The sequence below is a fragment of the Colletes latitarsis genome, chromosome 7 (assembly GCF_051014445.1).
Source record: "Colletes latitarsis isolate SP2378_abdomen chromosome 7, iyColLati1, whole genome shotgun sequence".
In the NCBI taxonomy this organism is placed as follows: domain Eukaryota; kingdom Metazoa; phylum Arthropoda; class Insecta; order Hymenoptera; family Colletidae; genus Colletes; species Colletes latitarsis.
Genome location: NC_135140.1, coordinates 6,562,605 through 6,577,267, shown reverse-complemented (window position 1 = coordinate 6,577,267; position 14,663 = coordinate 6,562,605). Strand labels below are relative to the sequence as shown.

At 36.8% G+C, this 14,663-nt stretch overlaps 1 protein-coding gene across 1 annotated transcript in view; it reads left to right on the top strand.

Moving 5' to 3' along the window:
- Window positions 1-14,035, top strand: part of LOC143343149 (protein muscleblind) — a 562,363-nt gene extending 548,328 nt beyond the window's left edge. The window contains exons 11-12 of the transcript XR_013079925.1: window positions 7,222-7,306; window positions 13,896-14,035. The gene's annotated coding sequence lies outside the window, so the exon portion shown is untranslated. The remainder of the gene's footprint in view (window positions 1-7,221; window positions 7,307-13,895) is intronic.
- Window positions 14,036-14,663: the final 628 nt, after the last annotated feature.

Here is a 14,663-nt window from a genome sequence, read left to right as displayed (position 1 = left end):
CAAGATTTTTTATTTTAACTTCACATACTTTACAGATGCGTGACAGTTTGTTACTTCCATCGAGAAGTTTTCTCGTAAAATGTATTAAATATTCCCGGATGGAATTGAGAATAAAAATATTTTAGTTTGATTTTTAGTAAATCGTTTTTACATCTATGAAAAAAGGTTCGTTTCTATTAAAGATCGAGGTTAACCGAAACTTCGAGCGAAAGTGTACGTATACATAGATTACATAGATACGTATTTTATTATATACATTATTTATTATTATATCTATCATGCCATTGTCTTGATTACGCTTGTATCATTAACGTTGCGCGTTAACTGTCGGGATGTCTAATGCCGCCGCATTTGAAGAGCAACAATGTTTTTTTTTTCTCTACCCTCGGACGCTTCAGTACTTAAATTAATTTGTCTTTCTACCCCCCCCCCCCTTTTCTGTGCATCTATTTTTATCGCACTAGTGATTTCTCACAGTATGGACCGTCTGTTACATATAATGTCCGACGTGAACTGCATGTATATTTATATTAATAGTCCCTGTATTAGCGTCGGTTGCGTGTCAATCACCGTTCGAATTCGAATATTTCGGGACAAATTCACTTTAACGCGTTCGCTACCACTTGGGTTCGATCGAAAAATTTTATTCGATACAATGCATGCTTTCAACTGTGATTGAATACTTTTAAATATTGTGAATATACTGGTATAAAATTTATTTGTGTTTGGTAGAATGGATTTGAGTAAAAATTACCAAAGTTAAAATATTACTTTATTATTATTCGCAGCTCGTAGTTTGGAATCAGGAATCGTTAATACTAGAAAGATCGACACAAACTGTCGAAGACCAAGGGGAGTCGAAACCACCCACGTTTTCCATATTGTTTTTATCGAAAAACGATTCTGTAGCTACGTATGTTTCAAAAGTAATGGCAGTTTCGTGCGGTGGGAATCAAATAATACAGTAAAGAACGTAGTACAGTAATAATTCGTAAAATGAACACGTGATTCGTAAGTTGAACATTTATGTCCAGCAAAGCGCGAAAGACAACATTTAATATCTACTGGTGTTGAATTTCCGTTGTACGAAAGATGAACGTGCCAACTCCGATGTTCATTTTAAGAATCATTACTGTAATAGTTAAATTTTGCATTATTATGCAGGTTATCCTAGAAATCTTCGAAACACAAATTTATAATAATACTTACTACTCGTGTTAGACAAATTTTCTTAGTAGATAATTTTTTATTTTAAACCTGTTTCTCGTTAAACTAAATTATTGGAGATGCCTTATGCGTGATAAATAGGATATTTTTAAGAAGTTCTGTCCCCTTAGAAACCCCGTCTACCAAACATTAATAATTTCTCATGTCTATTGTGAAAATTCACACGCGTTTGTCGCGTGGTAACGAACGTGTAACAAGTTAATTGCGACAATGACAATGGCGTGATTCGATAAAACGCGATCTCCGGTTTGAAGAGACCGGTTAACACCGCGAGTAGCCTTGCAAACTTCTCAGCCTGTTCCACACGTGACGTGCAACACTTTTTTCTCACTCTCTGGGCTCGCTCGAGATCATTATTATTTATCGCTGTCGCCAATGAACACGGAACTCCTGTCGCTTGCATAGAGAGCTTCTGACGCATACATAACCAGGATAGAAAGCTAAACGGGGACCCGTACGATCCTTTGTTTAGCGTGTCTTTTATCGAATAACAAAAACGCCTGGTACCTGTTGACAAAGCTTTCCCGCGCGCGCATCACGATCTCGAATCCGATTCCAGTCCACGATCTCTCTCTTCGAGTCGGATATATATTACATAGACTATTTGTTTTTTCTTGCGAGCATAATCAGCTCTGTTTGTTATGGTTGCGGAGTCGCAGTTGACATAGTGTTGAACTTATTTGCAGTAGAATATTATTAATTTGACAGCTTACGACATATCCCACATCCACATTATACGAATGCCAATAACCGCTGACTTTGTCCAGCCACCTACGGCAGTTTGGTTCGCTGGCGTGGATCACCGCCCCCCCCCCCACCCGCCCCCGCCAAAAATACCCCTCGTCTCGCCCACCCCCACCCCCGAATATATCTACCTCTATCTTCTATTTTTTTCGTAGCTTTAGTAGTGAGTGAATGTGTGTGTTTCAAAAGTCTTGTTATTCACGCACGCGAACCAAAACCCCCGGCGGTCCTTTCAAGTCGGCTTTTGGCACAACACGAATGCTTGGGTGACGAGGAGAGAAGCTTCGTTGTGCCTCGGACGATCCTACTCCGCGAAACGATCGAACAAACTATACAAACTGTACTTTGAGGTTCTACGAGATGCTCGTTAATTATATCCACGATTTTTCAACCACTTACAGAGAAACGTTAACTGTCTCCTCTGGTTGTAGCGATACGAAGGATGATTAATATTCCACTGTTATTTATGGTCATTTTACGTGAGAGTACGAAGCGAAAATGTAGAATAAAATTTTTTTATAGGATGGTTCGTTTTGGAGAAAATTGCCTTTGAAAATTCTTGAGTAAGATTGGACTAGAGTGTCTGACCATTGTTGGTTGTTTCTACTTGATTTTGGTTCTAACGTTGATCATGGCGTATAGTATTGTTTTTTTTCGTCAATTTTGTTATTTTTTAATTAGTCAAAGTTAGTTTGAGTAAATAATCCCAAATCGATGTTTACCAGTACAAGTAGAATTAACAAGTTATATGTCAGATACTTTAGAATACTCGCACTCGTTTCGATGAATTTTTAACGCCGATTTTTCAACCATTTACAGAGAATTAATATTTAACGATCATTCATGGTTATTCTATGGGAGAGTGTGGATCGAAAATGTAGAATAAAATTTTTTCATTGGATGGTTCGTTTTAGAGAAAATTGCCTTTGAAAATTCTTGAGTAAGATTGGACTAGAGTGTCTGACCATTATTGGCTATTTCTACTTGTTTTTGGTCCTATCGTTGATCATGGCATATAGTATTAGTATAGTATTGTTTTTTTCATCAATTTTGTTGTTTTTTTTAATTAGTTGAAGTTAGTTGGAATAAATAATGCCAAATTCAAGTAGAATCAACGAGTTATTTGTCAGACACTTTAGAACACTCGTAATCTCTGTGATGAATTTTCAACGTCAATTATCAAGAGAACGAAAGCTTGCATGGAAATACTTCATTCTAAGTTTTCGATCCGTTTTTTCGCCCAGAAACCGGACACTTTGTATAATTTAAACGGTTTCGCAAAACAAGTATAAACAGGAAACACTAAGGAAGCTGTGTAACAAAAATTAAATGTTTGCATAATAGGGATTAACGTAGAACACTATCGATGATTCTGAAAACAGACAATATGACAGCAGCTAAACACGAAATATTTAACATTGTAAAAAGTAGAATGGTCTTATCTAATATCTATAGTAAAAAAAATATCAATGAAAACTTTAGGTGAGAGTTTATCAGTTACGACTAAAAGTGCCAAGATGTTCATTTTTTGTTCGATTTTGTTAAACGATAGCTATTTTCTCCTTTTAGTATTGTTGAGGGGATGGAAACGAATGCAACGATAACGCGTAATGTCACTTTCATTGACATTTTGCAGCGAAAAAGGGTGTCAGACGCGTGACATTATACCTAGATGTCAGGTATTTAAAAATGGTTTGAAATGCAGTCCATTTTAAAATATCCATTCCTTTTAAGTCTTCAAAATTTGAAAATTCAAGGATATTGAAATATTCTCTAAATGTACAAGTACTTAAGTTTTCTTAAAAACCGAATGTTTCAAAATAGTGGACCAAACATCTATATTTATTCGAGTTCGAAATTGTTGCTTGAGATTCGTTGGTCCTCATGATTTTATTTAAATTCCCATACTGTTTCTCGTAAACAGTAATTAATCACATGAATGTGTACGCTCGGTTCGAGCAGTTCTATCCGCGTCACTGCAGAAAGAAACGAAGAACTGTCGGGGACGAAGGCGATTGTGGCATTACGAATAAGTAGAATGTGGACAGCGTCGATTACTCTTGCCTTATGAACGCGTACTATAACGTCTGACCCAGTACGAGGGGCACGGAATGTTTTTTTTCACCGCAGAATAATATGCACAGAATCGTTTGAACCAAGCGTACACGTTGGGAATTCATCCATAATCCATAACTCTTGCATTAACGTCATGAATGACTGATGATCGTGACTTTTTTTATAATTTCAAGTACGCTTACAAGTGACGTGCTCAATTAGGGATATTGCGAATGAACGTTCGAAATTGCTCGATACTAATGCGACGTTACACTCGTTTCTAATATTTTTAACACGATCGAGGAGTTTTCTAAAAGTTTACCACGTTCACACAAATTTCGATCTGTTCTTTTTACACACTCTCAAATTCAAATTTCATTCAATATCATCGATACGTATCAATTTGAATTGCAACAATTATTATTAGTTAGAAGTTAGAAGATTCGTTAAAATTTATCTTTCAATTTCCAATTCGCCATCAGCGTTTATCTTGTATATAATTATATTAGGATTAAATTGAAACTGGATCGATACAATGCATTGTATTGTTTACATTTATATTACAGGCATCATTATTTCACAGTTGAAAAGACAGATTTTTAACGCACATTTTACACACCTTTTGTTGCTATAAAATTTCAGTGAAACATTATGCGTTATCGATTTCTGCGACAGTGAAAGAAAATTAAAGACTTCTCGAAGTTGAATTATCGGTGATTGAGAACCGATTAATTTTGTAGGAAACAAACGTAAGTGGTTAAAAAATCGTGGATTTCTTTAGGCTGAACACCCTGTGTATAGTCGATCGTTTCTACTAGCGATCGTCAGTGTATAACGGGTACACGAACACAAAAAGGGACACGATCTTCGTTATCACGTGCGATCACCCAAGCAGAAAAACCAACCCCCTTCTCCCGGGCCATTATTTGCATGACCAGACTCTGTGTTTGTAGCGAATTATCTTTTATATGCAGTTGCAAGAATTATTTACTTATTATCACGATTATTCTCACTCCTATTTATCATCTGTAATTATTATCGTTGTTACTTTTATCTCCGTCTCGGTTGTGCGTAACTTTGTTGCTGTTTTTTAATTCGTTGTCGCCGTATAATACGAAGGAACATCGATCAGCAATTGCTTGACAGAAAGAAGACAATCTGATTCCAGTAACACGTTCTCGGTTATCCGTTTTTTATTTTTGTATCTTTGTTTTTGTCTACACATACATACATATATATATTTTGCACGCTTCTATGGTGAGCCTATGGTATACTTTTTGCCAGACGATACGTTCGGTTCTCTATTATTATCGTATTTTCTATATATATATATATTTTATAATTAAAATATTTTATATTATATTATATATATATATACATTTTTTTTTTCTTTTTGTTTAATTTAATATTCTATCTGGTAGGTTGTTAACGCTTCTTTGACCTAACGTTTTTTGCTAACACGAAACCAGTTCTCTGGAATTTTTGATGTTTAATCTATTTGCTGCATTTGTCTATCATATTTCGGATATATAAATAATCTTCCTAGATACGAGTGTACGTGTGTGTTTCTGTGTGTGTGTGTGTACATATAATATGCATACATCTTTCGCTCGGGGTGCAATTATAAAGGAACGGACAAGTAGAGCGTAGCTGTGGTGGAGTTTTCGCTTCACTTCCAAATTATATTATTTCACTTTCGAACGCAATCTGTTTGTTCGCATTTACGCATATCTGTTTTTCATTCTAAACCCATCCTTAATTAGTTTTCTCGTTGTTCAACTTTCTTCTTCTCGATACCTCGGTTACGCGCGTTCGTCGCAAAAGCGATAAAAAAAAAAAAGAAAAAAAAAAGAACTCGAAGACTTATCCAGGGTTCGAGTGAAAGATCTGTCGTATGTATGCGCCCTCACCCGCGGCCATATTATATATATACATGCACACGAGTTACATATGTAATATTATTGTTTCTCCATCTTGCAAGCTAGGTTTTACGTTAAGTCACTGTTTAGCAAACCGTTTTTCTAATCGAGAGTGATACAGCGAAACGCTTAGACAAACCGCGAATCGTTGCTTTCCTGTATTCCACGATTTTGTTAACACTAAAATTTCAGTCTAGTCATTGTGCTGAATGGCCCGCTGAGAAGAGGGCTTCCACGACCTGATTCGCAAATTATACGACAAAAAAGAACGGAATCGCGAACGTGGCGTCAAAAAAGAATTCCTTAAGTTTTGTTCTGTTCAATTTTCGACGATTCTCGGATCGAATTATCTCGAACAACTGTCCGCGACCTTACAGAAATGACAATCACTAAGCTGAACATTTTAGTCGCTTCGAGAAATTTGCGAATCAAACGATCCTCGTTTATGTAGGCACGCTCCTTGCACACAAAAGTGTTGGGAATGCTGACGGAAATACGAAACGAAAACTATTACGATAAAAAAAAATGAAAATCACAGACTCACGCGTAAACTGTCCCGCGTAGCAAAACTGAGACACGGAGTTCCTTTGTTGTCGAACACATTCGAGAAAATTCTTTTTACGGGAGAATACGTTGTCGCGTCGTTGTATCGTAAGAACGATCACGGTGGAAGCAAGCAGCGACTTGCATTTAAGTGAAACCGAGTGAAAACGATTTCTAGCATAATCAGTATTATTAAAAAAAAAAAAAAAACGAAAAAAAAATTACGAGATTAGGGAATGCCCAGTTTGAAAATGAAAAGTTCTACTGCAAATTTTCCTCTTAATTCGAGCTGCGCGAACAATCGACGCTGATCCCTCCCCAGCCCCTCACACTAGCGCAGGAAGTTCAAAGTTCGCGAAAAATAGAGGGGTCACCCGTAACTGGGGATTCCAGTCGATTGTTCGCGCACCAGTAGCAATTAATTAATATTCGTATTACGATCCGATTTTTTTAGAGCATGTAATGTACCGTGAATATGCTCTAACACTGAAAAGTTTGAATGTGCGTGTACGATGATTCTGCGAAGCGAGAAAGATCGTGTTGTACGCGTCTGTGCTGAAAGTGACAGAGCGAACGGTACAGTACGAAAGGTAGAGCGAAAGGGTCGTGAATCTGAGCGTGTTTGTGGACGTGGAGTGAGATACTGTAAGAGTTTGTTCCTTTTCTTGTAACTATTGTCCGTAAGCACTTCGAAAGTACCTGTTATAAAAGTACCTGGCACATTTTCTTTCAGTTACTGGACACCCTCCCGGTGTGCCAAGATTTTAATCGACAAGTGTGCAACCGTCCCGCCTGCAAGTTTATCCATCTCAGTGACGGTAAGTTTCCTACGGCGACGTCGCCTGGGCATATAAGTTAAGAATGTTTACACTCCTGCATCCCTAACCTTAAACGGAAATCGAAACTTTTCGCCTTGCGTTCCCACTTTGAGCGTTACGTTATTTTTCTACTGTATTTTTGTTTTCGTTATCGAACATTGTTATCTTATTCCAGCTGTTTTTCTTTAATGAACATGGAACGATGTTTGAAATGAAAAATGAAAAAAGATTTCTAAGATACTAAAATAGAAAACAGAATATTTTTAAGTGTAATTATCGATTGTTAAATATTTCATTGTTATCTTATTGCAGCTGTTTTTCTTTAATGAACATGGGACGATGTTTGAAATGAAAAATGAAAAAAGATTTCTGAGATACTGAAATAGAAAACAGAATATTTTGAATCGTAATTATCGATTTTTAAATATTTCTTGTCGTTTCCACGGACAAAAGAAATATAAACATGGAAAGAAAAATTTACTTTCCGGTGGGAAACTAGAAAACAGTTCGAGTAGTATCTTGTTTCTCGTTGCTTATTGTATTTCCCTGTATTTGTATCCCTCTTAAGTATCGAACTCAACTTTCGGTAAAACGACATTTGTAATGTGCAGCTGTTCTGTAGTTCGCGACCATGCATTTACCGCAAAACAATCATCTGTTCGGAATATGTGGCAAGTAACAAATCTATTGGTCACCGTTGTTTCGAAATGCACGCAATTTCGTCGAAATTATTCATTACTATAGTAGTCGACCAATGAAAGCGATTATTAGCTGTTACGAGACTCGTTAACGACTGAATGAAACTCAAAGAACTATCACTACGAAGTTTAAAAATTATTATATATATTATTAATTATAATATATAAAATTATTATTACATATATTATAAATTAATTCTATTCTAATTCAAGCATTCGGATTTACTTAACACTGAATCTACCGTGACCTACAATGACCGTTTTTTAAATTTCGTTTAGAATTTTCAACATACAATTTTATTTTAACGCCGTTTAGCTTCACGTACAATGAATTTTTCAACATTCAGTTCTATTTTTATTGTTTGTTTTCTGTAAAAAGTATATACCAGTTGAACGATTTATATTGTTTTTGTAAAAAACCGAACAAAATTTGATATCAAATTCTGGTTAGCTTCCAATGTAAATAACAAAATATATAGCAAAGATAAAAGAGAGTATCTTCAGTTTCCACTATCTTGGAATAGTCTAACAACGCGCATTAAAAGTAGTTAAACTTTAGACGCGTACAGTTCCGAAACTACTAGGGTTTTACTAATAATTGAGTCACTGTTGGAAGCGGCAATGCCTCCCCTTTAAAATGGTTTTTGGATTTTGTCGATCCGACTTTCCGTTTTCGAGATATCGTAATTTATGTAAACGCATAATTTCTTTAAAATTCTGCTATGGCTCTTCCCGTGTTAAATCAGACTAGAAACGCGCATTGAAATTACTAAAACTTTAATTACCTGCAGTTTCGAAATTATTAGTATTTTCTCCATGATCGAGCCGCCGTTAGCAGCGGCAAAGCTTCCTCTTTGAAATGGCTTTTGGTTTTTGTCGATCCGACTTTCCGTTTTCGAGATATCGTAATTTATGTAAAAGGTAATTTTTCTTAATTCGACTAACTCTGTCTTCGTCTGACGCGTCGCGCAGGACCTCTCTTTCTCGTACGTGACTCGTGACCGTCGTGCGTGACCTAGTTTCCGGGCGTAGTATTTCCAAGAAATTACTACGCACTGTTTACTATTTTCACGCGCGCGAGTTCATTGATAAAGTAAACAAACTTCGAAGCCTTATATCTCCGTAACTAGCCACCGCATCGACTTGAAACTAAAATCGCTATATCTCCGGAACTAATAGAGCTATCGACTCGTACAAACGCTCATTTTAAAGGGCATTTCATCCTCTATCTAATGATCGTATCACCTACTATAATTTATGCTGTCTTCCATGTTTATTTTGAAGTTTACTTTGACGCTAAATACCCAAAGAAGTTTTAGCAATTCCTATTGATTATACGACTGGTGTACGGTAAAACTGGACCATAAATTGTTTATTTAATTGACAATGAATATAAATTTGTATACAGGATGTTTGCATAATTACTATACCATTTTTTCGTAAATAATTGTTTTCTCTGGAACTAAGTACGATATCGACTTGAAACAAAAGTCATTTTCAAGGGTGTTTTATCCTCTATCAAATGGAAATTAATTAATTATATTATCAATTATGAATTATATTATCAATTTTTATGTTTACATAATCTAGAACGTGGAAAAAATTCGACAAAAGTCTTAGGTTACAAAATATTTTAATTTCTTTTCACAAGTTGAAAATAAAAATTGTTAGTTATTTATACAGCACTAAGCTTGTAGAAAAAAAGGCACACAATATATTCAGGTTACTTAAAATAGAAATAAAAACGGTTGATTAAATTTGTTTTCCAAGTTAAATCCAAACGATCGGATCGAAACGAGGCAACGATTGCATTCGAAAAATTTGCTTGCTCGCTTCCTGGTCAATAAGAACGTCTTTCCGTCGCAAGAGCTTATTAGAATTTTTGAATGCGACGATTTCTCAAACTTCGGTTCACTCGTTAGCGGGACCGAATAAAAGTCACCGTTTAAGTTTTATTAGTCGGGGCTGTCCGAGTAATTTTCAATCCCGACCAAGTTTCCTTGTTAGTCGGTCAACTCGTTAATTTTTAACGACGTCGTACAGAAATTCCTGCAAGACTCGACTCGTAAAGCAAACGCAGATTTCCAAGATACTCTCGCCTCGTCGAATCAGTACTCGAGAAGTGTAAGAACTTTATCAAATCGAGATCTCTTTGATAATTCGGCCGTTGAAATTCCTGTCGACGAAGATATAGACTGACAATCGAACAAATATACACCTAGGATTATTGGATTGTCTTTTATCCGTTCATCGATTCCACGTGTTCTATGTACTCGCGCTCTAAAAACTATTCCTTGTTTGGACGTCGATATTTCACACTCTTGACATTTCTCTATTCGTCCTTTATTTATTTAGCGTTCTACAAAACAATGGCATTATACAGGGTGTTCCCTGGGAAAAATTTGAATGGAAGATTCTGGAGGCCAAAATAAGACGAAAATCAAGAATAGCAAATTGTTGATTGAGGCTTCGTTAAAAAGTTATTAAAAAATTAAATTAAAAAATTTCAAATCGTTCTAAAAAAATTATTTTCAGTTGAGGGAGACAATTACAATCATTTTTGGTGAATAGACATACCCTCGAAATTCTACCCACTTTCGAGAAAAAAATTCAGTACGAGCGGAACTTAAAACGTTAATAACTTTTTAACAAAGCCTCCATCAATAAATTTGTATTCTTGATTTTCATCTTATTTTGGCCTCTAGAATCTCCCATTAAAATTTTTCCCAAGGGTGGCCGAACACCCCGTACATTTAAAATATAAACATTCATTTATTGCAAGAGTTTGCATAGTATTATAATTAAAGTAAAATTTTTAATATGTTGACTACCACATTTTTATGTCTCTTAAAATCTGTTCAAATTACTCTAACGTAATGAACATTTCTATCCCTCCCTACCTCCCAAAATACATTTGATGGTCATTTTAAGAATCTTTACTGTATAGTGTAATGAATACAAATATTTAATGATTCGGTTTATTTGGTATTTCATGACATTCTTCTGGCAGTGGAATTGTGTCGAAAGTGGAACGTTCGAAACTAATCAGATGCGATTAATATTTGATTCCTGGTAACTCATTAGTAACCAAAAACACACTCGGTGGTCACGTGATGGAAATATCGCTCGCTCGAAATGAGCAGGTTCTGGGATGCCGGCGAGAATAACTTCGTGACCCAATGAAAGAAGAAAATTGTGACACGATGAAAGGATTTACTGTAATCCGTTTACCGGACGGACAATCCCGCCATTCGCTACAAAGGGTTTCTTTGCGAACGTTTCTTGCACGTATCGCGATACATCGTGTCGGAAAACCAATTCTACAAAACCAATAACCGATAGGCAGATGCACGATCATTTTACAACGCTAACAAATATATCAGACGCCATTTTCTCGGTCGTGTCGCCTACGATCATTCTATTTTATTATTTGCAGACAAACTAACGCGGTAGTCAGTATATTAAGATTTCAACTTTAATTATGCTTGAAATCGAATTGTAATTTTATTCTTGTCTATGAGCTTCTGTAGACCACTATATATTAAACAAAATTTTCTTTCGTCGTAAAATACGTACAGTAAAATAAATACCTATTTATTTACAACCTGTATAATTATCAAAATGCCAGATTTTTCCAGCGAGTGTATTAATTAAATTTGTATTGTTCGAGATGTAAGAAATTCTAAGTTTGCTTCAAACACGCCAAAGTTAGACACCGTAGAACAATTATTCCCGTGCAGCCACAATCGCAGAGAAAGTTCTACGCGCGTTTCGACTTCCAACTCGTACAATGTGCATCGTAAACTTCGTTTTAGCAAGTGGAGTCGGATCATGGTAGAACGAGAAGCTGACGATGCTCATTCTACCAGTCGGAAGTCAGAATGCACGTTTTACCACCTTCCTTGTGTGCGTGTTAGTACGAATCGTTTGAGTCGAGGGAACGATAACGAACATTAAAAGCTGACGTGTTTGACGAAGGAAACGTTTGTAGGATCTGCTGCAATTAGCGTCGCGGAAATCAGTGTTTTATGAAATGTTTGAACGAAGCTGATAGAGAAGAATACGTCGTCCCGACGAAGTCGGGGAAAATTATGTGCTCGAAACGAATAGAACTCGTTACCAGTCCAATAAAGTTCGACGAAAATTTACTCCGTTTTCGTACTTTCGGGGGGAAACGGCTCTATAAATAACAGAACGGGGCATTTAAGAGCGGATTACTGAATAACTATTTTTAAAGACTGAATGGAATGAATAAAGAAATTCCGTTTGAAAGGAATGGAAAGATCGGAGAAAAGCAATCGAACGTTCCTCTTTTGTCTTTGAAAATGAACCATTTTGAATGACCCGGTTCGATGTATTATCTAGATTAACATTTATTCGTGCTAGAATTGTACTTTGATTATATACTGGTGATTATACATTTGGTGAGATTTTTCGCGAGAACATTTTAAAAGTAGCGTGCTTATGGAGTTCGATGGTGTTAGTAGACCAAGTTATATTATTCTCTTTTTTGTTTTTTAAATGTTTTTATCAATGATTCTTGATAAATTTAAATTGTATCGATGCCACAGGAAATGCCAGCAAGTAGATGTTACTAGTGTCATTGACTACTCGTTTCAGTATATGTATGATACCTCGACGCAATGCTCGGGAACTGATATGTGTCGGTATTAACCACTTGTGCTGGAATAACGTGATAGCCTCTCCGTGTCAAACCTGGAAACAACGTGCCACACACGTCGCGTGTGATTTGTCTTCAATTCACAATAAATTCCTACGTCCACCACAGCGCCGACATATCAATTTTGTTCACACATTTGAGCGATTTACTACCGCTATGCAATCTTTTTTTACGTGCGGCGAAGCTTGAAATTTCGATATTCATTAATTTTTCGAGAGATTTTTGATGCTGCGTACGGGATAAAGAGAAAAAATATCGAAAAATATAATAGTACTCTGGATCCACGCAGTACGAACTATTTAATTTACGCGTCCTATCAACTGAAATTAACTATATGTATAAACAAGAATGAAATTATAAACAGTGAACCAAAACTCAATCGATCAATCTTTCAGCATCGTTAACACACGTTGTCTGTCATGCGAGTTTTTCACGTCTAAAGATATCTTCGACATTTTTTAAACATAAAAATATTTGATAATTCAAGAAGGTGCTTGTTATTTGATAGCATTTCTGATTAAAGTAGAATTATTTACAATTATACGAGCATTAGAGTTGCAAATTGTAAATTCAAATGGCCGATTATCAGTAACTACTGTGGTATTTAATGTATTAATATAATGCGTATTATCTTTATTTCAAAATTACACCCCGTATTTTGATATTTCGATTTCTATAAAGGTTATACAGGGGCAATAGAACCGATATTTACCGGTACAAGTCCTTCAAATACAGGAGGGTGAACCGTGTACAGTGGTGTCCGCTTAAGTGACTACGAATCCGTCCGCTTAAATGTCCACGAATTATCCCTACCACTTCTTAGAGTTGCTCGAGTCAAACCTCTGCGGTATCTACGATCTTGCACGCATGACACAGCTGGAATAAGCGTTTCTGCTTGAACCTACCACGTTTTATTTAAATGGTCGTTTTTTAAATTTCAGGGCCATTATTAATTATTTATTTCTAAACAAAAGAAACTATAATATAATATAATATAAACTATAATATTTACTATAAAATATTACCCACATTCTATATTATGAAACATGAGTTTTTCTAAAAAGTCCACGAAGTATTGGTAGGTTTGACGTTGAATGATACCGTTTGATCCCGATCGTTGGCCATTTAAGCGGACACCAACGCGTATCGTTGTACCGATCGGATCAGAAATCGTCGCGTGTCTAAACGATGTTCCTTCTGAATGTTTCAGGAAACGTGGAGGTGATCGAGAATCGCGTAACCGTGTGCAGGGACGCAGTGAAGGGCGCGTGCATGCGACCCCAGTGTAAATATTATCACATACCGGTCGCGTTGCCGCCAGCGCCCCTGATGGCGATCACATCACCTGGGACGCCCTAGTTACTCCTTCTCGTTTAGCGGATATCACGATGAGGCGAGCGGAGAGGAGCCAAAAAAAACAGAGAAAACATCGCGCGCGCGCGTCCGCGCGACAGAAAGAAAGGGTGAACGTGTGTGTGTGAACGAGAGAAAGAGAACAAGAGAGAGAGAAAGAAAGAAAGAGAAAAAGAGAGAAAGCGAGAGAGCGCGAGAGAGCTACATCAACGAACAAGAGCTTCTCGAAGCAATTATCGAGCAAGATCGACGGAAAGAAAAAACGACGTATCATTGTTCCTCGTCGTCGTCGACATCAAAAGGACCGACTCGATTCTATTTCATCTGCCTCTGCGACTCTCCTCCGATCCGTACGTTTTCATTCATCCGCGAAGTGAGAGACGCACGTATCGGGAAATACAGCTCCGGAAAAGAGGGGTGGAAAAAGGAAGAAAAAGCGAGCAGTGGATAAGACGATCGTCCCTCCGGGCTTCGGTTTCACTTTTCCTTCCTTTTCCGTTGCGTCGCGAACAGGGAAGAGTTGATACCTCCGCTCGACGAGGCCCGCCGCTAACGGCTTCGATTAGATCCCCAATTCGCTCGATGCCACTTTTAATTCGGGCTTCTTTTCGAATCTGGTCGCGAG